We start from the raw sequence: 22,075 nt of genomic DNA, 5'->3' as shown, positions 1-22,075 counted from the left end.
AGATACTGAATGGTCAAAACTGTTACTACGCTGTTACTATGGGTGTTGTACAATTATGATTGGTGCTTATGTAATGATGCAAAACATACAGCGCGTGCACGGTTACACCCCCGCCCTTCCTCCATAAAGACCCTGCTCGCCACTGTTCGGGGCTTCACCTTGTTGCCGCTGCCCCGGGAAATGGGTGAGCCCCTGCTCGAGCTTGTAATAAAGACCCTTTTGTTCTTGCATCCGCGTTGGCTCCTTGGAGGTCTCTGGGGACTCGCGATTCGGGCACAACACTCGCAGCCATCACCAGCCTGTGTCCGCGCCGCTCTTCGCAGCCACGACACAGGCTCAGGACTCAGCCCCGCCACGCCTGGCTGCGCCCAGAGCCCTCCGCAGGGCGCGCGCGGTGCCCTCTGCGCATGCTCCTGCCGAGCGCGCGCGTGGTGCCCTCTGCGCATGCTCCTGCCGCAGGTTCCGCTCCAGCCCTGGGAGGGAAACGCACGCGTGTTGCTCTGCCTCCCTTCCGGGTCCTGGACGACCGGAACTGGGGCCCCAACCGCTTGCCTGGCACCTCTTGATAGCAGGGCCGGAGGCGGTCGCGGAGTCCGCGGCCTCGGGGTTAAGACCAGGCACTCCTAGATGAGCCGTGTCTGCAGAGCTCATTTGGATCGTGTAATCCCGGGCCCAAGGCGGACCCCCGTTTAGGACGGTGCAGTGTTCAGGACAGAGTGCATCTTTCTTGAGACTGAAAAACAGAAAGAGCTGTTCCACCGTCAGAGCTGCTTACAGAGGGAAGAGGGCGTCGTTCTCCTGTGTGTCTCGGAGCCCCGCGTCACCGCGCCCCGCAGCCCTGCTTGAAGGCCGCAGGGCGGGCTGGCGCGGAGGACGCTGGGAGGCGGGGGACACGGGTTCGGGTGGCAGGGAGCCGCGTGTCCGGTGAGGAGACAAGGGGCCGAGTCTGGCTCTGGAAGGGGGCCCCAGCCGTGGTCCCGGGCGCCCTGGAGGACAGCACTTTTGCCTGAGGGGAACGACAGAAGGAGGTGAGAGCTCCTCCGAAGGGAGCACCAGTGCGGCGAGCCGGGGACTCCTGGGAGCGGAGTCGGGGCACGCACGAGGCCCATCAGGCTAACAAGTGTAGTTCTTGTCCTGAAGTCAGGTGGGAGCCACAGAACCTCTGTGGGCCAAGGAGAAAGTGGTGTGCCTGCCGAGTAACGATTAGGCGGCGGGGGGAGGGGGTGAGAGGGAGGGGGGAAGGAGTCCAGCAGCCCAGACACCAAGCAGCTTGCGTCTGTCGAGAAAGAGGGCTGCAGGAGGAGGAAATGAGGCGCCGGGAAGAGGTGGAGGTGCGCAGGGGACTCCCGGGGTGCCAGGCGGGGTGCCTCACCCCGACCCGCTAAGGGACTGTCCTTGTCTTACGCATTTTATAAACAAGTCTCGGGAAGGTCAGGTAAGTTGCTGAGGTCCTGCCGGGATGTGGCCCAGGGCCCCTGACTCGGGCACCTTCACCCATAGACGCATCTGCGTGAAGACCACTTGCTTTACACACTCATTTGCTAAGTACATTCTTTTTCAGCAGCGACAATAAATCTGTGAGTGCTGATCATAGTCACAGAGTGCGCGCTGCGTAGGACGCGCCGTGCCAGTCGCTCACACACACCAGACAAAGGAGCACAGTGGGTCTGCCTTCTTTACAGACACCACAGCTGTTTAACCTTATCTTCCGGCCACGCTGGGTACCTCACGAACACTCGTCAAACTGAAAAGGCCTGTGGCCACTGGAGAGTCACTGGAGTGAAGTTACCGGACTCCATCCGCTCGCATGTGTCCTTTCCATAGGTTTCCCTTTGGGGCAGCACGATGTTCGCGTTCCCCTCGGTCTTCCTGCCCCCCTGGGCTCCGGGGGGGTTTGATGGAGCCGTTTCATCCCAGGCAGGCAGGTGGGGCCCAAGTGGCCATTTTTTAAAAAATGATTCAACTGTAAACTATTTTCAACCAAGTTTAAAAACCTCCTATATTGTAGAAACATCTCCCTGTGGTTGGACGGGGGTAAAAGCCTTTCTCAAGCAAAGAGGGAGGAGAGTATTAAGAACCCAGGCGTTTCACAACTTGAAGGTGGCATTCTGACCTGACTTTGAAATAAACAGACTTGAAACAGTATTTCGCAAGAAGAAGCAATTCTATTATATCCTAAGTTTTAAAAGCTTTTAACTTTGTCTTTCTTTTTCTCTTGTTACAAATAGTGTAGTTTGAGCATGTGAATGGGGGGGCGGGAAGAATAGTGGTCTTTGTTGTTAATGTGTTTTCCTTTTACTCACTATTGTGAAATGTAATTCCTTAATAGACGATGTTTAATGATCCACATTAACCTCTCTGAAGGCTCTTGAGTGTGACAAATGTGTAGATTATTACTTTTCAGTTTTCATTGAGAAGATAAAACATGAATATATTAAATTTGTGTTTTAATCAACTTTTTCCACATGAGGCCTTTAATGTTTTAATGTTGTCAGTGACAAATACGAGTCATCCACTTTCCAACCAAGGCCGTCCTTCCCCTTTAAGATGTCTTCCATGCTGGGCCCAGTCCCACTTCTCAGCTGCAGGCTCCATTTGGCTTCACCAGGTGCTAGAGTTCACTTCCAAAGCCCCTCCACAAAGTGCTCACTTCCACCTCGGAGAGCCACAGAGCAGCTGAGTGGTGCGTCACAGGCCAGGGATTTAAGGCTTGCTGCTTCTGGATATGCTGCCTCTGTCTTGAATGAACCCCTCAGGACATGTCAAGGATTGCACATTCACTTCCTGTCCCGACAACACATCATGGAAAGTTCTGAGCTGTGAAACAGCCTGTCCTTTTATCTTCAAAGCTTGAAAGCTCTTGGATCTGAGGAGGAAAGAACTTATTTGAGTTGAAAAAAGACGATTTGATTTGAAGGTGGGTAAACACAGGGTTACCAAAAAACTAAAACCAAACAACTTCCAGACTAATGAAAAACCCACATCTTTATAAATCTGCTGGTAACTCATCAACACTACCTAAAAACCAGGCATTCCCCTGCTGGAAGCTGCAATACCGAGGTTCAAAATAGGTGAGGGGAGAAGACAGGGCATCAGAGGTTCTGATAAAATAGGTTAGGAAAGCATATTCTGGAAGAGGACAATGAACATGGTCCAAAATAATCTCACATGTACGCACAGCCCACTGTCAGTGTTTGCAAAGGTCACTTGCTGACTAAGCCAACAGGCATGTCACTAATCACCAGAGATGGCCAGGACTCTGATTAGGTTTAACCATAGGGATTTAAGACATTATTATTATTATTATTATTATCTCGCTATTAACTTACAAATTTTATGACGTTAGGCAAAGTGTCCAAACTTTCTGAGCCTCAGTTTCTTAATCTATGAAATGGGTTAAATAATGCCTTTTACTCAGGATTAGTGCTAGCACAGGAACGTGGCAAGAACCTAATACCCAGTACTAATTGCTGTGGCTTTTGTTCTTATTTGTAACAAGGGTACGAAGATAAGGAATTTGAGGAAAATGAATGTTAATGTTCTTTTAAAAGGAATGTCCCAGGACTAACGTAGTTTTTCTTTAAAATGTTGCCTACAACATCCTGTCTTTTTAGATTTTTAAGACTGGCTCTACATGTGTCTATGTGTGTGGAATAAAACCTACATCATTAGCCGTTTCACTGTCTTTGAAAATGTGTTGAAATTGCATGTTTAAAGGAAAAGATAGGGCTTCTGGTTTCCTGTTCCGAATGTAAGGAGCTTGGAAGTCTCCGCTCCATCCTAACTACAAGTAAAAAGCTGAACAGAATGAAAACTCAGCCACTCTTCTTGGATCCTTAAGAGAGGGGAGGCCACAAGGCAAACTGCTGTCCCTGAGATTGGACAGACAGCTGGGCAAACGGGAGGGGGCGTGGGGACAGGGGGGCGACCGGAGCAGAGACCCCAGTGCAGGACAGCCCCAGGAAACCAAGCCTCGGTTGACTCATTGCTGGAGGCTCTGTGCAGACAAGTCTGAGAATTTAAAAACTCCAGGGGCACCTAGTCACTGGGGGTCCCCACAGTCTTAACTCTACTAAATGGACTAAGTTCCCACAGTAAATCGTGGAGAAAAATTCCCTTGGGTTTCCAGGACGTGAGGGAACCATTCTGAAATACCCCAGAGCACTATTTCTCTTAAAAAGGCCAGCCCTCGGGGGAAACTAGTTAACCAAAGCTTCGCAGCTTGTTCTCTGAGCCTAACTGGCAGGCAGAACCCAACTGCCAGCCACTCTTGCCCTCCTGATCCACCTAAAGGGAGAGAAAAAACAAAACCTTGTGAGGGCACAGGATCACTAAAGGACTGAGACAGGACACTCCCCCCCCCCCCCACCTCTCGCCACCACATCACAAAAGTCCTATTTACAGCAGCTCTTTCTACCTAGTGTGTCACATTCAGCTCTCAGGAAAAGATTACAAGGCATATGAAAAGGCAAAAAGCACAATTTGAATAGACAGAGCAAGCATCAGAACCAGACGTGTCAGGGATGATGAAAATATCAGACTGGGAATTTAAAACAGCTATGATTAACAGGCTGAGGGTTCTGATGGATAAAGTAGACAGAGTGCAGGAACAGACAGGCAATGTAAGCAGAGAGGCGGAAATCCTAAGAAAGAAGCAAAAAGAAATGCTAGACATCAAAACCACTGATTGATACAGAAATGAAGGATGCCTTTCATGGGCTTATTAATAGACCGGACTGGTTGACGAATGAATCTCTGGGCTACAGGATACGTAAACAGAATCCTTGAAAACTGAAAAGCAAATAGAGCAAAAGCTGAACCAAATAGAATATCCAAGGAGTGTGGGAAGTTACAAAGGGTGGGTACATGTAATGGGAATAAGAAAACCAGAGAAGAGAGAAAGAAACAGAAGAAATATTAGAAAGAATGACAGATAACTTTCCCCAAACTAATGTCAGACACCAAAAAACAGATCCAGGAAGCTCAGAGAACACCAAGCAGAATAAATGCAAAAACAAAACAAGCAAAAACAACAACAAACCCCCCCCACCAGACCTCATTGTATCTTTTTCAAAGTACAGACAAAGATAATTTTTTTAAATCCTGAAAGAAGCCAGAGGTATAAAAACAAAAATAAAGATTCTAACCAATAGAGGGACAAGGTTAAGAATTGCATCCTACTTCTCAGAAACCATGCAAACAGGAGAGTAGAGTGAAATATTTAAAGGGTTGAGGGGTGGGAGGGACCCACCACAATTCTGTACCCTGCAAAATTATCCTTCAAAAGCATGGGTGGCTCAGGCAGTTGTGTCTGACTCTTGATTTCAGCTCAAGTCATGATCTCATTGTTCATGAGATTGAGTCCCACACGGGGATCTGCACTGACAGCGCAGAGCCTGCTTGGGATTCTTTCTCTCCCCCTCTCTCTGCCCCTTCCCTGATTACACACGCACATGTTTTCTCTCTCTCTCTCTCTCTCTCTCTCTCTCTCAAAATAAATAAATAAGCATTAAAAAAAAAAAAGCAAAAGGGAAATACAGACTTTCTCGGGCAAATGAACATTTGGGAAATTTGTTAGTGATGGACCTGCTTTATAAGAAATGTTAAAAGAAGTTCTGAGAGGATGAAAATAATGTAGGTTGGAAACTCAGATCTACATAAAGAAGGAAGAGCCTCAAAAAATGAATAAATGAAGATAAAATAAAAACTTTTTTCTTATTCTTAACTGATCTAAAGGATAACAGTTTATTCAAAATAATAATAGCAACTATGCATTTTATTATGTAACTGTATGTATCTTCTGTGTGTCTATATATGTATGTTTATGTTTGTTTATATTTTAATGAAATGAATGGCAGGAGTGATACAAGGGGTAGGAGGAAAAAAGTTGGGATTTTTTTGTTACTATGAAGTACTCACACTACCTGTGAAGTGGTATAGTGTTATTTTTTTTTAATTTTTTAATGTTTATTTCTGAGACAGAGACAGAATACGAGTGGGGGAGGGGCAGAGAGAGAGAGACACACACACAGAATCTGAAGCAGGCTCCAGGCTCTGAGCTGTCAGCACAGAGCCCAACACGGGGTTTGAACTCACAAACTGTGAGATCATGACCTGAGCCAAAGTCGGTTGCTCAACCAACTGAGCCACTGAGGCCCCTGTATAGTGTCATTTGAAAAGGGACTTGGATTAGTTATAAGTGTATATGGCAAATTCTAGGGCAGCCACTAAAACAAGTTTTTTTAAAAAGTATAATTGATATGCTAAGAAAAGAGAGAAAATAGAATCATATAAATTGATTAAAGCCACAGGTTAGAAAAAATGTGGAAGACAAAAATAAGAACAAAGAACAAGGGCAAAGAATAGGAAACAATAACAACCATTGTAGATATTAATCCAACTACAGAATAATCATTTGAATATCAATGGTCTAAATATACCAATTAAAAACGCAGAGATTGTTCATATGGGTCAAAAAACCTAGCTATATGTTGTCTTCAAGAAACCTACTTTAAATATAAAGACACATATAGATTAAAAGTAAATGGATGAAGAAAAATATAGCACACTAACACTAATCAAAAGAAAGCTGGAGTAGGGATATGAATTTTAGACAGGGCAGACTTCAAAATAAAAAAGAAAGTAAAGAAGGTCATTAAGTAATGCAATTCAATGCAACCTCAGTCAAAATTTCAGCAAGTTATTTTATAGATATTGACAAACTGGATCAAAGTTTACATGAAGAGGCGAAAGACACAGAGTAGCCAACTCAGTATTGAGGTAGAAGAGCCAAGCTGGAGGACTGATGCTACCTGACTTCAAGACTTACTATAAACTACAACAGTAATCAAGACAGTGTGGTATTGGTGAAAGAGAAGACAAAAAGATGAATATAACAGAATAGACAGCCCAGAAACAAAACTCTGGGCTTTGACAAAGAAGCAAAGGCATTACAATGGAGCAAAAACAGTCTTTTTTTTTTTTTTTTTTTTTTTTTTTAATTTCAGAGAGTGTGTCTGCAAGCAAGGGAAGGGCAGAGAGAGAGAGAAAAAGACAGAGGGGGGTAGAATCCTAAGGAAATGGAGACTCCATGCTCAGTGCAGTGCCCAATGTGGAGCTCAATACTGTGATCCTGAGATCATGACGAGCCGAAATCAAGAGCTGGATGCTCAACCAGGGTGCCATCCAAACACCCCCAAAATAGTCTCTTCAACAAATGGTGCTGGAACAATGAAACATCCACATGCAAACAACAAAATATAGTGAATCTAGACACAGACATTAACACCCTTCACAAAAATCAACTGAAAATGGATTATAGACCTAAATGTAAAACAAAAAACTATAAAATTCCAGAAGATACCATAGAAGAAAAGTTCTATAACCTTGGTTATGGTGATACCTTTTTAGATACAACACTAAAGACAGGATATGTGAAAGAAATGATCTGAGCCTCATTAAAATTAAAAATTTCTGCTCTGTGAGATACAATAGCAAGAGAATGAGAAGACAAGCCACAAACTTGGAGAATATATTTGCTAGAGACACATCTAGGAGAAAGGACTGTTATCCAAAATATATAAAGAACTCTTAAAACTCAACAATAAGATAACAAACAACCTGACTTAAAAAATGAGCAAAAGACTTCTAAGGACATCTCACTAAAGATACACAGATAACAAATATGCATATGAAATCATATCATTACGGAAAGGCAAATTAAAACAACCATGAGACACCACTGCATACCTGTTAGCATGTCCAAAACCCAGAACACTGACACTCACTTGCGGGGGAGGGAGAAGAGATGAGCACTGCCCTTCCTTTACCTCTGTCCCCCAGAAGGATGTGTAGAGCTTCACATTCTGTGGTCTTTATTTTTAAAATAAGTCTGGGGCACCTCAATGGCTCAGTCAGTTATGCATCCAGCTCTTGATTTCAGCTCAGGTCATTAACTCATGGTTCATGGGCTTGAGCCCCCGGTTGGACTCTGCACTCACAGCAAGGAAGCTCCTTGAGATTTTCTCTCTCTCCCTCTCTCTGCCTCTCTCAAAATACATGAATAAATAAATGAGAAATTAAAAAAGAAAAATGGTAAGTCATTTCAAGCCACACCCCACTCAGGTTCCAATGTAGGGCAGGGAAGCGTGCCTTCACCTCCTATAATTACTTAAGAAGAAGGGAAGGTTCGCAGACCCTTAGACCCTTTCTGGAAATTTATTTATTCATTTGGTTAGTCATTCAACATGGTCTGCACAGAAAGAAAGATAGGGACAGGTGCGTTAGCTGGCCTGCAGGTATTCTGACTAGTTTATTGAAAGGAAGGAGAGGTTTTGGCAGCCATGGCCGAAGGAAGCAAAGCTTTGAATTTCCGGAAAAAATTAAAAAGCCAATTATATAACCTTGCTTGGGTGAAAGATCATCTCATAGGGTGGATTACGAGAGAATCTGGAAGCAAGCCTCAAACTCTTCTCAGGAAAGAGTTTCTTGGATATGTCCACATGCTAAAGTGCACAGTAGTAAGTCTTACACTTGTAAGGTTTAGCCTTACAAATAAAAGGCCTTGAAGATAACATGATTTCTGTAAGCTTTATTATCTTGAATGATCCCCTCCTATAACACACCAAGATGAATGGGTCATCAAATACACTCCAAAAAGTTCACCTGTTTCCTGGAGTTTAGTACAGTCATCTGGAGGCTGAAGAGTGTTGCCAGAACCGATACCCTGTGGCAAAATGGCACCCGAATACGAACATTGAGCACCTCTTTCTGATTATAACTGGACAGCAGACTTCAGGGGCTTCCTCAGAATGTTCCTGGCACACCAGAGAACCGTGCCTTGTAAGCCATTTACCCTGGCAGAACTTATGCTCATATGAAGACGACATAACATTTTTTAAAATGTCATCAAATCAGAAGTATAAAAGGAGAGGACTATAGCACTGTGTTATGTCAATTAGAGTTGAAATTTGCCCTCTCATTTTGTGCCTTCATGTAGTTCCTTTATCAATTTTCAAGAGGAGCATTACACGCCCTTATAAAGATAGTTCCTGAGGGAACTGCTATTATAGAATCAAAGATAGGCGGCCGATGACACGATGTGCCACGTCAGAGTCCCTTAGCCTGAGTGGAATTATGGGGAAATGATCAGACAGGTCCGTACCTAGGCCCCTCCACAGGACCGCTGATTTTGGCCGCTCTGGAGAGTGGTGACAAGTAGAGGGAATCCGTGCTCTCTGACTGGATTCTAGAGCGAAACGTTGTCACAGAGAACAGTTTTGGGCCAACTGGAAGGAATTTTTTATGTCGTTCTATTGCATTAACGTTAAATTTCTTGTGGGTGATGGTGATACTACCGTTGTGGAGGAGGAGGTGCTCATTCTTAGGAAGCTCTTTCCCAGGTGTTTAGGGGACAGCAGTCTTGGTGTTTGCAACTTCCTTTCAAATAGTTCAGAGAAAAAAGTGTGTGTGTGTGTGTGTGTGCATGCGTGCGCACGCGTGTACACACACACACACACACACATAGATAAAACAAATGTTGCAAAACAAGTGAGGAATCTAGGAGAATAGGTTCTGATACTCTTCCAACTATTCTGTGGGTTTTAAAGTTTTTATGACACAAAAAGTGTGGTGGGGGGGTCACACGTTCACTCTGTATTATAACTGGTACAGCTGGTCGCCTGGGGGTAACTGGGTGGCTGGGGAAGGAAGGAAATTGTTTACTGTAGTGTACACTTTCTGTGCTTTTTGAATTTTAACTAAAAGAATGTATTATCTATGCCAAAATAAATAAAATTCATATTAATTTTTTAATGTTTTATTTATTTCTGAGAGAGACAGCGTGAACAGGGGAGGATCAGAGAGAGAGAGAGACACAATCTGAAGCAGCCTCCAGGCTCTGCTGGAGGCCGGCTCCAGCATGTCCAGGGGTCCCTGAAGGATGGACGGTGTCGGCGAGAGAGAGAGTGAGAGAGCCCCGAGATTCTTTCTGATCACCAGGCAGGCATCTCTGTCCTGTCAGTTTTGGTGTCTTTATTTAAAGGTTCAGCAACAACATGAAGTCAGAGAAAGGAATTTCTGCAATGGGAGGCCTTTTGCGATAACAATTGCAGAATTATTTCAGTCATCGTGAATTTACAACCAAGGAATTAACAGGATGCTCTTAGTGAAAAACAGGATAACATATAGGTTAAATTGTATATAGATAAGCTAGGAGTCATTCTGTTTGGCTCTCAAGAGGATGAATGTTTCTGATTAATAGGCAACCAACGGAATGGGAAAAGATAGTTGCAAATGATATATCAGATAAAGGGTTAATATCCAGAATCTATAAGGAACTCACCAAACTCCACGCCCGAAAAACAAACAACCCAGTGAAGAAATGGGCAGAAGACATGAACAGACACTTCTCCAAAGAGGACATCCAGATGGCCAACAGACACATGAAACGATGCTCAGCATCCCTCCTCATCAGGGAAATACAAATCAAAACCACACTGAGATACCACCTCACGCCAGTCAGAGTGGCTAAAATGAGCAAATCAGAGAACTCTAGATGCTGGCGAGGATGTGGAGAAACGGGCACCCTCCTGCACTGTTGGTGGGAATGAAAACTGGTACAGCCCCTCTGGAAAACAGTGTGGAGGTTCCTCAGGAAACTAACAATAGAACTCCCTTATGACCCAGCAATAGCACTGCTAGGAATTTACCCAAGGGATACAGAAATGCTGAGGCATAGGAGCACATGTACCCCAATGTTCACAGCAGCACTCTCAACAACAGCCAAACCATGGAAAGAGCCTAAGTGTCCATCAACAGACGAATGGATCCAGAAGATGTGGTTTATCTATACCATGGAATACTACATGGCAATGAGAAACAATGAAATCTGGCCATGTGTAGCAACATGGATGGACCTTGAGGGTGTTATGCTGAGCGAAATAAGTCAGGCAGAGAAGGACAAATATCATATGTGTGCACGTATAGGAGGATTAGGAGGAACTTGACGGAGGACCAAGGGGGAGAAGAAGGGCGGAAATGGTGGGGGAAAGGGAGAGAGGCAAACCATGAGAGACTCTTGAATGCTGACAAAAACTGAGGACTGATGGATGTGGGGGGGTGGGGGGGATGGGCATGAAGGAGGGCACTTTGGGGATGAGCACTGAGTGTTATGTAGAAACTAATTTGACAATAAACTATTAAAAAAATAAATAAATAAATAAATTAGAATGTCAGATAAACAACAACCAAAAAAAAAAAAAAAAAAGGATGAATGTTTCTGAATTGGTTTGTTTGTGGAAACTATCATGGGGGCCCTAAATGTGTCAGTCTTTGCGCCTGGGTTTATGTTTTAGCTACTCTTATCTATCCTCATCCCAGCTGCCAGTGTAAGGGAGGGTGTTTGTGGAATGTAGGCCTTGAGGAAGGGACTTATATGCTTCACCAATTAGCAAAGATATATGTAGTAACTATGTTCTGCTCTTATCTGTACCTTAACCCCAAAATAGGCTTTTTGTCTCAGGGCCAGGCTCAATTGTAACTCTTATGTTCTTAACCCCCTTTATTATCTAAGTCTTGGATCTGCAAGGCCCATAGAAAAGCCTTTTGACAATCATCCATAGAGCTTTCATCTAAAATCTCTTTTGTAAAGGCAGGAATATTTTTTTCCTTATGAGGTATCTGTGTTCAGAATATTGGTCTGATATGGCATATTGTGAGGCCTGGTCAATACCAGCAGGCTCATTTCCAACATGAGCCAGTAGTAGCAGAAGGAGATACCAGTTTTCATTTCTCATGGCATGAGCTGTGCAAACACTGCCAGTTCCTTGCTATGATTGCCATCCAGAGAGGCCGGTGCAGCTCCAGGCAAGGCTCCAAGCTAGCTGTCCGCATTGAGCCCAACGCAGGGTAGGAACCCACACATCACGAGATCATGACCTGAGCCGAAATCAAGAGTCAGATGCCTAACCACCTGAGCCACCCAGGCACCTCAGGGCACCCACTTTTCATGTACTATATTAAATTGCAAGACCCAGGCCTGTCATTTTCGGAGAAGAGAGCTGGACCATTCAGGGCAGAAACATTCCCCGCAGATCAGTTCTGGATAAACCGCAGACGTGTCGGAAGCATGCACGGACCGCAAGGACTAGCAAGAAACGGGGAGATCCCAGAGAGACTGAGGGCTGTTGCCAACTGTGGGTGGGGCTGGGGTGTGGAGCCTGGGTGCTGCTGTGGGCCTTGTGGGACAGGGCAAGGGGAGGTTCTGGAAGGTCGAAGCTCCGCTCTTGCATTCAGCCTTGGCACGGTCAGAGCTCCCCCACTGCCACAGAAGTGGACAGTGACAGTCCAGGCCTCAAGAATATCTGCTCCCAGCCCTGCTGAGCTGGGCAGCAGGTGAAAGCAGGGAGGGGGCCTGACCTCAGCTCTGAGCCTTGCAACCTGGGGGCCCTGCGTTCTCCCGGGGCTGCGTCCGCCTGAGGCTCTCCTGAGGCAGCTCTGATGAGGGGCATCGGTGGTGGGCTGGCAGCAAACAGGAAAACCAAAGAGGCCACATTGGACCTGCGGTTCCTCTCTCCCTGGGACGACTCATTCCTTCCACGCGAGGGCCTGGATTGGGACTTCTCCCTGACACACTCTAGCAGAGAGGGAAGCTCCAGCTCGGAGGCCAAGCCACACCTCTGAGGGTACAGCTACCGTAGAAGAAACACACCAAGCCCAACAACACTCTCTGAGGCAGAATTATTGAAATACAGAGACTAAGGGTTGAACTGACAGAATGAGGAAATGCCAAGAGATAAGGCGGTAGAAAGGTGATGTGAGCCAGGACAAGAAGCTATTGAACAGGGAGGCACCTGGATGTCTCGGTAGGTTGAGCTTCCGACTTTAGCTCAGGTCTTGAAGTCACAGTTCAAAGGTTCAAGCCCTGCATCGGGCTGTGCTATCAGCTGTCAGCGCAGAGCCCACTTCGGATCCTCTGTTCCCCTCTCTCTACTCTTCCCCAACTCAACTCTCTCTCAAAAATAAACATTAAAAAGAGGAAGAAGTTATTGAACAGGAAGCACGTAGCAGCGTTTGGTGCCTGACACGCTCGAAGGGGGCAGGGATTGGTTCCAAGGCCCAGAGAAATTCTCAGTACGGACGTGAGAACTCGAGCCCCCTGGGCTGCCTGTGCTGTGCGTGACAGAGATTTGGGGATGATGTTAAAGCTACCCTTCCTCACTGTTTTAAGGACGTCCTTTGCCAACCTTAACACTCCCTCTGAAGAGTTAGTTCTTTGCCGCACTTCTCACAATTGATAGGTACACACCAGAGCATCGCAGCCCTGCGGTGGAGGACGTGCCTACGCAGACTGATGGTGTCAGTCTCCAGCCTAAAAAACTTCAGATGGCTTACTACCATCAACAGAAGGAACTCAGGATTTACATCCTGGTCGCAAAACAACTTCCTCTGTTCTTCTCTAAATGCCTTGTAATCTAGCAACAGAAAAATTTGAAGCCCAGGATGGCAAAGAGGCTGCTTCTCAAGGATGTGTACTGTGGATCTGTTACTGCTGCCTCAGAAACTTCTGGAGACCTGGGGAGAGACTGCCATGGTTGGACTGGCTTGGCTGCTCTGGGCTCGGGGTGGGGGGTGGGGAGGGGGCTTGACGTGCTGTGAATTCACGAGCCTTCCCTGGACATTTCCCAGCAAGACCAAATCTTTTCATAACTTCATGCCTTCGGAAATGCTGTGAGAACCACCTTTCCTACTCTGCCCACCAATTAAACTCCTACTCATCCTTCAAGACTCACCTAAACAGTAATCTTTCTTAGCATGATCTCTTTTCCCCTTCCGGACTCCAGCCCCTTGCCAGTATGGCTGGCGCCTTCCTTTCTGCATGGCCATGGTGGTGATGATAGGCTTATCTCACATGGGCCTGGTAGTACTTGTTTATCGATCCTTCTCTCCACTCGTGAACTCCTGGAGGGCATGGACCATGTTTCCCTTTTCTTTGCATCCCCTGTGGGATGTGCAATGCCTGTCACAAAGATACCATTTAATAAATGCTTAATTAATTAAGTATAAGTGCCTAACTAGCTAATTAATTATCATAGATAATTGTGTATTACTGAAGGATCTGTCCAGGGTGGTTCTTTGGAATTCCTGCCTTGAGGGAGGGTAAAATTAGTTTACTCTGGCTTACCCTAGAGGTGGGTCAGCATGATTTAATTACAAAGCTTTGTTTATGCTTTCCTCCAAATACCTGCCTGCTCCCTAGACCGAGGCTTTTCCCTGAAGGGTCCTTCAGCCTCCTTCTTGGCACCGAGGCTGCCTGCCTAGCAGTGCCGGCCAGCATCAAGCAATGAATGTGCCAGACGCTAAAGGTGTGCTTTTCTAACTTCCTCCTAGACTCGAAGGATGGTCTTGTCTGGTGGAGGGAGACTTTATGTTCCTCTGAAGGCAAAAAACAAACAAAATGCTCGTGTGCACGCGCGCGCGCGCACACACACACACACACACACACACACACCCTTGGGCTGTTTGACCAGCCAGCATGAAAGATTTTCAGTAGAAGACTGAGCTTATGTTGGGGCTGAGGCTTCATCCAGAGCCCAGGTACCCTTTGCTAGCTCATCCCTCACTTGTACCTCCTCCTACACGTATCCCCTATGCTTCTTCACTTTCGCTTGGGGTGCTTCCTCTACCTGGAATTCTCCATCCCACCCCCACACACCCTGCAGTCTTCCCTGGGAACACCTACCTGTCTTTTGAAACGTAGCTCAGGCATCATCTTACTGAGGAAGCTCCTTTGATTCCTGACCCCCTTCCCCCACCCCGCCCCAGTCCCCATGGCTCCCAAGCCTCACAAAGCACTGATTCCTCCCTCTGTCCATCACAGCACCTATCCCTTGATCCTGCTATTTCTGGGACTGAGCCTGCACAGATCACAGCCAGTACAGTTAGGGACAAAGAGCCAGCCCCTCCCAGCATCACCGGAAACAGTCCTAGGCCAGAGCCGGAGACACCAGCCCAGATGCAACACGGACAGGCATGTGCTTGTGGCCCAGCAGAACTCTGTGGGTGCACCATGTGGTCCTGCTGAGCGCAGGCCCAGTGTGCAAGCCGGCAAGCAGGGCCTGGGGGACAGGGCAGGGTGTAGGAGCCACTGTGCTTGAGAGAGAGTGGTGACAGCTCGGCCCTGGGAGATCCAGAGCCCAGTGCTGTGAGCAGCCAGCCCGCAGCACGCAAACATCCACTCAGAAGAGTTGTGGAGCAAAGATCCTGAGTCCGTTGACAAAAGGGATTAAGAACTAGAGAAAAGGGTACCAACTTTATTTATGTAGGCATTTCTTCCATGGCTGTTCTTCAAGAGGCATCTGCTTCAGGAATTAATAAGTTCAATTTTGGGAGGGAAGAGAATGCTTTTTAAAAATCACAGCAGAAAAGCATCCATCATTCCCTCCCCCGCCCTTCAACCTGGTTTCGATTTCAGCAGTCCCATTCAGGCTGGCTGGCCAGGCATGCTAAGCACAATGCAACAGCAGCACTCCTCAAATGGCAGAAACAAGTTGTTATTAAAAGCTGGCTTGGCTATTAAAGATTAACTTGGCAAAAGTAGCAAATGCATAGCACTTACTATGTGCTGGGCCTTGTTCTCAATGCTCTATATGAATTAATTCATTACGTCTTCCCAGCAACTCTGTAAGGTAGTGGCTCTGATGGTGTCTGTTTTATAGATAAGGAACCTGAGGCCGAGAGAGGGTCATAGGCTTGCCCCAGGTCTCACAGCCAGGAGAGAGAAATGCATTTGCAGGCCAGCAGCAGCTAGGCTCCAGAATGCACCTTGTTAACTCCCCCACTCAGCATAAAAGGCCACGTAATGAGGTGCAGGACTTATGGGACAGGCACCCCTATTGTAGCAGTGTTACAGAAAGGCTAAGTCAGGTTTTGGGAATGCCTATTAGTGGATGAGGATGAATGAGAGGAAGGAATGAGAAACAGGAGCACCTAGTGGGGTCTCTGGTCAAAGAAGCCATTGCCTGGGTGGGCGACGCGCAAGAGCAGCCAGAGGCCCAGGGTGGATGGGTCTGAGAGAATGTTAAGGGTCAGAACTAGAGAGATCCACAAGACAGACAAAAGTCAAGATGAACCCTAATGTTGAGGATATAAACACGTGCAGAAGCCAATGAGAGGCCAAGAGACCAACACGAATGAAGAACAGGGAGATAGGGTCCCATGTGGACAGGCAGTGGAATGACCTAGTTGGAGCCTCCTGGTGTGTGGTTGATGCAACCACCTGAAGGCCACGGGGTCAGGCCGTGAGGAGGAGGCCTGGGCTAGGGAGCACCATGATTAACCACCAGCATTTGAAGTCTGGTCACCAGCAGTGAAAATGGCGCTGTGGAAAGAGGAACTAGGATTGATTCCTCAGGAGCATGCAGTCAGGAAATGCTTGGGCTGGAACCTTGACTTCCACTGAGCTGGGAGACCGTGATTCTGGGCTTCTCCCTAAAAGGTCCCAAGGGAGAATGTCCCCTCCCAGCCACAGTCTCACTTGCCCTGGCCTTACTTGCTGAGGGTGCTAATACTTCAGGCGAACCTGCTGCCATGTCACATCATATAAATTTGGGGCACTAAGCAGATACTAAGCTATAAAACAAGAGCACAGAAGTCATTAGCAACATACCAGTGATCTCCTAATGTCACTGTGGAGAATTCCCAAGTAAATAATTTCCTTTCCAACCACCAACTTTCATAATGATACAACCAAGAAAGGTGTCTTATTTATTCCTGGCCAGTGTCTCTCAGATTTACATTCCAATCATGAGATGGGACCTCCCACTGCATTTCAATGCATTACTTAATCAAATGGTATGCTGACTGACCCCAGTGTGTCTTAAAGTTGGGATTATTTATGGATATGGTTTCTTGTGTAGGGTCACTGTGGGGTCTAATCTACATATGTCTCTCAGGAAAGCTGAGAAGTTATTTGCATAAGAACCCGTAGGTTTCCTGGGAGGGTCTACAAAGGGGACTGTAGAGCAGCTGGAGGACAGATTCCCCACAATTAGGACCCAGCTACCCAAGGGGAGACTCTAGCCAAACCCTGAAGGGGAGCACGTTGGAAAAGTAAGTTCCCACACCACCTCAAGTCAAGAGTGAGCCAGTTAACACTTTCTCTGCTTCAGAGTGCATCTCAGTTGACATAGACTATCATAGTGCCATGAATAGCCAGCCATAGGCTCCTCAGTTCCTCTGAGGCCCTTTCTAGAGAAGGGGGTGCTCTTGTGAGCCAGACCACAGCTGCAGTAGACTTCCACTACAATTGGTTCAAAACATTTCTTAAGCACCTCCTGGGGCAGGTGGGGTGAGAGGGCAACACCAATAGGTATGAGTCTTGTCTTCAAAGGCTCTCATGGGCCAGTGAGGAAGAGAGGAATGTGCCATCAAAACCAGAGCCACAGTTTATCTTTTATCTTATTGCTTTATATCTTCCGGTGGCTTGAGGCTTCCATCATTATGTAATGCAACTTTGGTCTCTCGAGACTTTCTTTGCTTTGAAGTCTACTGTAACCAGACATTAATATAGCCACTCCTGCTTTTTATTACCACCACTATTATTAATGTTTGCATGATATATCTGTTTCTATTCTTTTACTTCCAACCTACGTACACAGTTGTATTTGAAGTGTTTTTTATAAACAACATATGTTGGGCCATTTTTTAAATCCACTCAGTCAATTTCTGTATTTTAATTATTATATTTAGACCATTTACATTTAAGGTAACTGTTCATACATGAGGGCTTAAATCAGCTACTTTTTTGTTTTCTATTTCCTTTATTTCTAATTCCCCCTTCTCTATTCTTACCTTCCTCTGGGTTACTCGAGCATGTTTTAAGATTCCACCTTGATATATTTACAACATTTTTGAGTATCTTAGTCTCCATAGTTTTCTTTGTGGTCACTATAGATATTATAATATACATACATAACTTCTCATCTACAGTATCAATGTCAACTACTTTTGAGAGATGGATAGAAACCTTACTTCCATTTTGGTCCGTCTACATTCCCCATTTTTAAAATATACTTTTAAGAATTTTCTACACATATATTGAATACCACATCAGATGGTGTTATAATTTTTGCTTGAACCTTCCAATATGTTAAGAAACTCTAAGAAGTAGAACAGTCTATTTATTCCTGTTTCTTACCCATTCTAGTGTTTTTTCCTTTTCCAGTCCAAGCCTTCTCCTGTTACCATTTCCTTTATGTATGGGGATCTTTCTTCAGCCATTCTGAAAGGGTAGGTTTCCTAGCGACAAAATCTCTTACTTTTTTATTGTCTGAGAAGGTTTATTTCCCCTTTACTCTTGAAAGACATTTTTGCTGGTTATAGAATTGGTGGCTGACAGTTCTCTTATTTCAGTTCTTGAAAAATGTTGTGCCATTTCTGTCTGGCCTCCATGGTTTCAGATGAGAAATCTGCTGTTTTTGGAGTTAGTGTTCCCCTATATGTGATGCGTTGTTTCTCTCTGGCTGCTTTCACGATTTCTTTTTTCTTTTTTTGTCTCTAGGTTTAAAAGTTAATTATGATGTGTCTTAGCATGGGTTTCACACCATTTGGGTTTATCCCATTTAGATTTCACTCAGATTCTTGAATCTGTAAGTTTATGGCTTAACCCCACTGATGCCTTCCCACCAAAAGTGGGGCACCAACAGCCCATTGCCTTCAAGGGCCCCACTGACCCCTGGTAGTGGGGAAGCAGAGGGCTCACTCACACGGCTCTGTTGCTACAGGACTGGGGCAGAAGCTCAGCTCCTTGCTGGGCCCTGCTGACACTGGGGGAGGGGAGCGGAAGGAAGATGGGAATCAGCATGCCACCTAGCCTCCTACCTCACTCTGCCTCTTTGATCCCAAGGAAGCAAAAGGCTCAACTAGCTACTGGGCTTTACCTATATTACCCAGGGAAACTGGAGCACTGCCTGCTTTCACTGAGCAGAGATTGAATGATCAACTACCCACTTGGCCCAGAGACAGTCTCCTGTGGGGAATTAGGGCACCACCTGCTGCCACCAAGTCAGAGGCGGAGGATTAGACACATCTCTGCTTAGCCCTACTGAGCAGGACATGAGAGTCCTACTACCTACTTCTCAGCACAGGGGGTTGTGGGAAAAGATCAGCTCCCAGGTCGGCCCTGCTGAAACTCTGGAGGCGGGAGTTTTCTACCAGTATTTGACTGAAGCAGGGCGAATATTGCCAAAAAAGGCTTTCTGTGGCTAGGTGACCCCTTTCTAGGCCTTTTGGCTATGGGGAACAGGCATTACTTGGCGATTCTTTTGGTCTGTGCCTGTTGGCAATTCCAGTTTGAAAGCTCTTGTAGAGCTCTGTCCAGAATATACAGAAGGCAGTAGAGAAACCCGGGGGGACCCCCCACCGTGCTGTTCCTCAAGTCCGTTGTGCTTGTTTGTTACGTCCATCACCTTTTTAGTTGGGAGACAGAGGAGCTTGGAGGGCGGGGGCTGCTTCATCTCGGCTGTAACTGCAAGTCTGAGTGTTTCTGGCATGTTGAGGAGAGATCAGCTATGCCCCAAGAGACCCACAGTCCCCTCTCAGGTTCCACACAGTCTCAAAGTTCCCCATGACCACGCGGAGCGGGGACACAGTAGAAAAAAGGGGCCAGTGAATTGTCAAAAGCTGCCGTGCCACACAAGGACAAGCTTTTATTGCTTTCAACACAGAGCCTTTGCCACACATCAAGGCGACGTAGTGCTCCAGGATCCCCGCACATTGAACTGGTTTCAAAACGTCAACTACAAACTTTAGAGAGCACAGCTCACTTTCCCATGTTGCATGGATACGTCTGGTGACTATTATTTATTAGTCAGTAGGCTACCCAATGTACTTAAAACAAAACAAAACAAAACAGCAAGAACAGTGTAGCAACCTAAGTAAGCCAACATTTCTAGAACCTAAATTCTAACATTTCTTAACTGTGGCTTTTTAAGACAGTGTCTTCAAAGGCTCCCTGTGAAGCATATCGTACACCAGGCCCTGTGGGCACACCCAGGCAGGCCAGAGCAGCACGCGTGCTTAATTTAAATGGACTTTCCGGGGAATGTGGTGTGAAGAAACCAAATCCATAAGATGCCCATTGAAAAGGAAGACTTTGATACGCTGCGAGGCACAGTGACTTCTGTTCCCAATTCCTGACATCTCTTTTAACATGAAATTTTAAAACATCTGTTTCTGAGGCAAGACAGGAAATCTCTAAGCGGCCATAAGTCTTTGGTCGTGTCACATGACGGCTACAGGCAGGCTGCGTTTTTCTTTTTTTTTTAATCCTACCAGGAAATCTTTCTTTTTCCTTTTAAACTAGTTCAAAGCAGAGGCTTTAATGGGCATTTATATGTAGGGAGAGTTTGAGAGGCCACTTCTACAAATGGTGTCATGAGATGAGTCATGGTCAAGGATGTGATTCTGCTTTTGGCAGGGTTATGAATGGGGCTGCTTTATTAGCAAGCCAGGAACGGGGGCAGGGGTGGGGGTGGGGGAGCGGGAGACCACATGATTCTACGTCAGGCTCATAGAAGAGGCAAATTGCAAATGTTACTTGTCAGGTACCTCTCTTCTGGGCACCTCTTTGAAGCCAGAATAACTCTTCTGGCCCTTTGTTTGAAAGAATGGCTTTGGGAACTGTGTTTCCAATCTCTTTTTCAGTGGCCGTGGATTAGACAGAGGGTGTTGGGGGTACGTGTGCTTGTGTTTGCCTATGCAGTAGGGGGAGGCCAAGGTAGGTTTTTTTTTCCTTGATGAAATATATGAGGTGCCATATGGTGGAGTAACCTGAGAATACCAGGTGTGCCCGCATCCGAAGCTGATGTGCTGTTACCATGGAGACATCAGCTCCCTCTGCAATGCAGGGCCTCTATTGCCCCCTCTGAAGAGCTTACTTGTCTAACAGGAGCAGGTGCTTTGACATACAAAAGAAGTAAACCTTGAAGCAGGCCTTTAGCAATATCGAATTTCTTTTTCCTTGATTCTTCCTAGAGTTTTCTCCCTTGCAACTCAAGGGTCTTTGTTGAGCCAAGACCTTGACAAACCAGTAACAATAGTGACATTGATTAAGACGGTAGATCCATACAGTATCTACCCTCTTTGATGAGAACACCTAGGCTTCACGAAAGAAGGATATTTTATATCACAGTCATAAATCTCATAAAGAAGCTTGTCCAAGACAGAACCTAAACCCGGATCCATCTGACTTCACCCTGCACCCTTAACTTTCTGCCAGTGATTAATTCATTACACCCAGGGTATACCTCTGCAAAGAATCATCAAACATTTTTTTTTTTTTTGCCCTAGCTGAGCTTTTCTGAGTAAATACCAGATGTAATCAGAGATGGGAATGGACAAAGACCTGAGAAGCAAAACACAAAGGATGTGAATTCAGCTCCTGAGGGCTTTAGGGTAGCCATGGAGTGACTTACAAATGGGACATGTCACAACCACACTGAACGGTATGTATTGCTGAATGTATGTTCATCTTCATCCTTTCATTAAATATGTATTGGGTCCTACCTGATGCGAAGCATTGTTCTACGTCCGTGGATGCAGCAATGAACAGAATGAACAGACAAAAGATTCCTGTCTGTAGGGACTCTCTGGACTCCCCAGTCTGTGACCGTGACAGGCATTCGGCCCTGGGAAGTGGGAAAGGGGTAAACCATGGTCCTTACCCTGAAGTTCACACTGAAGAAGCTGGGACAGGTGCACAAGAACCTGACTGTAATGTACTATGATAAGTACAAAGAGAGGTACCAAGTGCTGTGAATGGTGGATTCCTGGGTGGGTGTGCGGGGTTCCAAGGTTTTCCTCACTAGCTTAGGTGATCAAGCCCCTCAAGAGATCCCAGATCCACTGACTGGCCTAGAGGTCCTATGGGGGCTTCATGACAAATTTCTGGAAAGTCGGAACGCCCTCAGGTAACACATAATGGCATTATACTAGGTCTCCCTAACTTGTGCAACAAGCAAATGATTAAGCTGTTTGTATCTGCTTCTACCTCATTTCATTTCTTTATATTGAAAAT

At 45.9% G+C, this 22,075-nt stretch overlaps 1 long non-coding RNA gene across 1 annotated transcript; it reads left to right on the top strand.

Annotated features, from left to right (window-relative positions):
- The first annotated feature begins 514 nt into the window (after positions 1-514).
- LOC120247088 lies at positions 515-21,563 on the top strand. Its single transcript, XR_005532217.1, has 2 exons — positions 515-1,028; positions 21,349-21,563. It is a non-coding gene; the product is annotated as an uncharacterized LOC120247088 (long non-coding RNA).
- Positions 21,564-22,075: the final 512 nt, after the last annotated feature.

The sequence above is a fragment of the Hyaena hyaena genome, unplaced genomic scaffold, assembly GCF_003009895.1.
Source record: "Hyaena hyaena isolate Hyena2069 unplaced genomic scaffold, ASM300989v1 scaffold_11, whole genome shotgun sequence".
NCBI classification, from domain to species: domain Eukaryota; kingdom Metazoa; phylum Chordata; class Mammalia; order Carnivora; family Hyaenidae; genus Hyaena; species Hyaena hyaena.
This window is presented reverse-complemented; position numbering and strand designations above follow the sequence as displayed.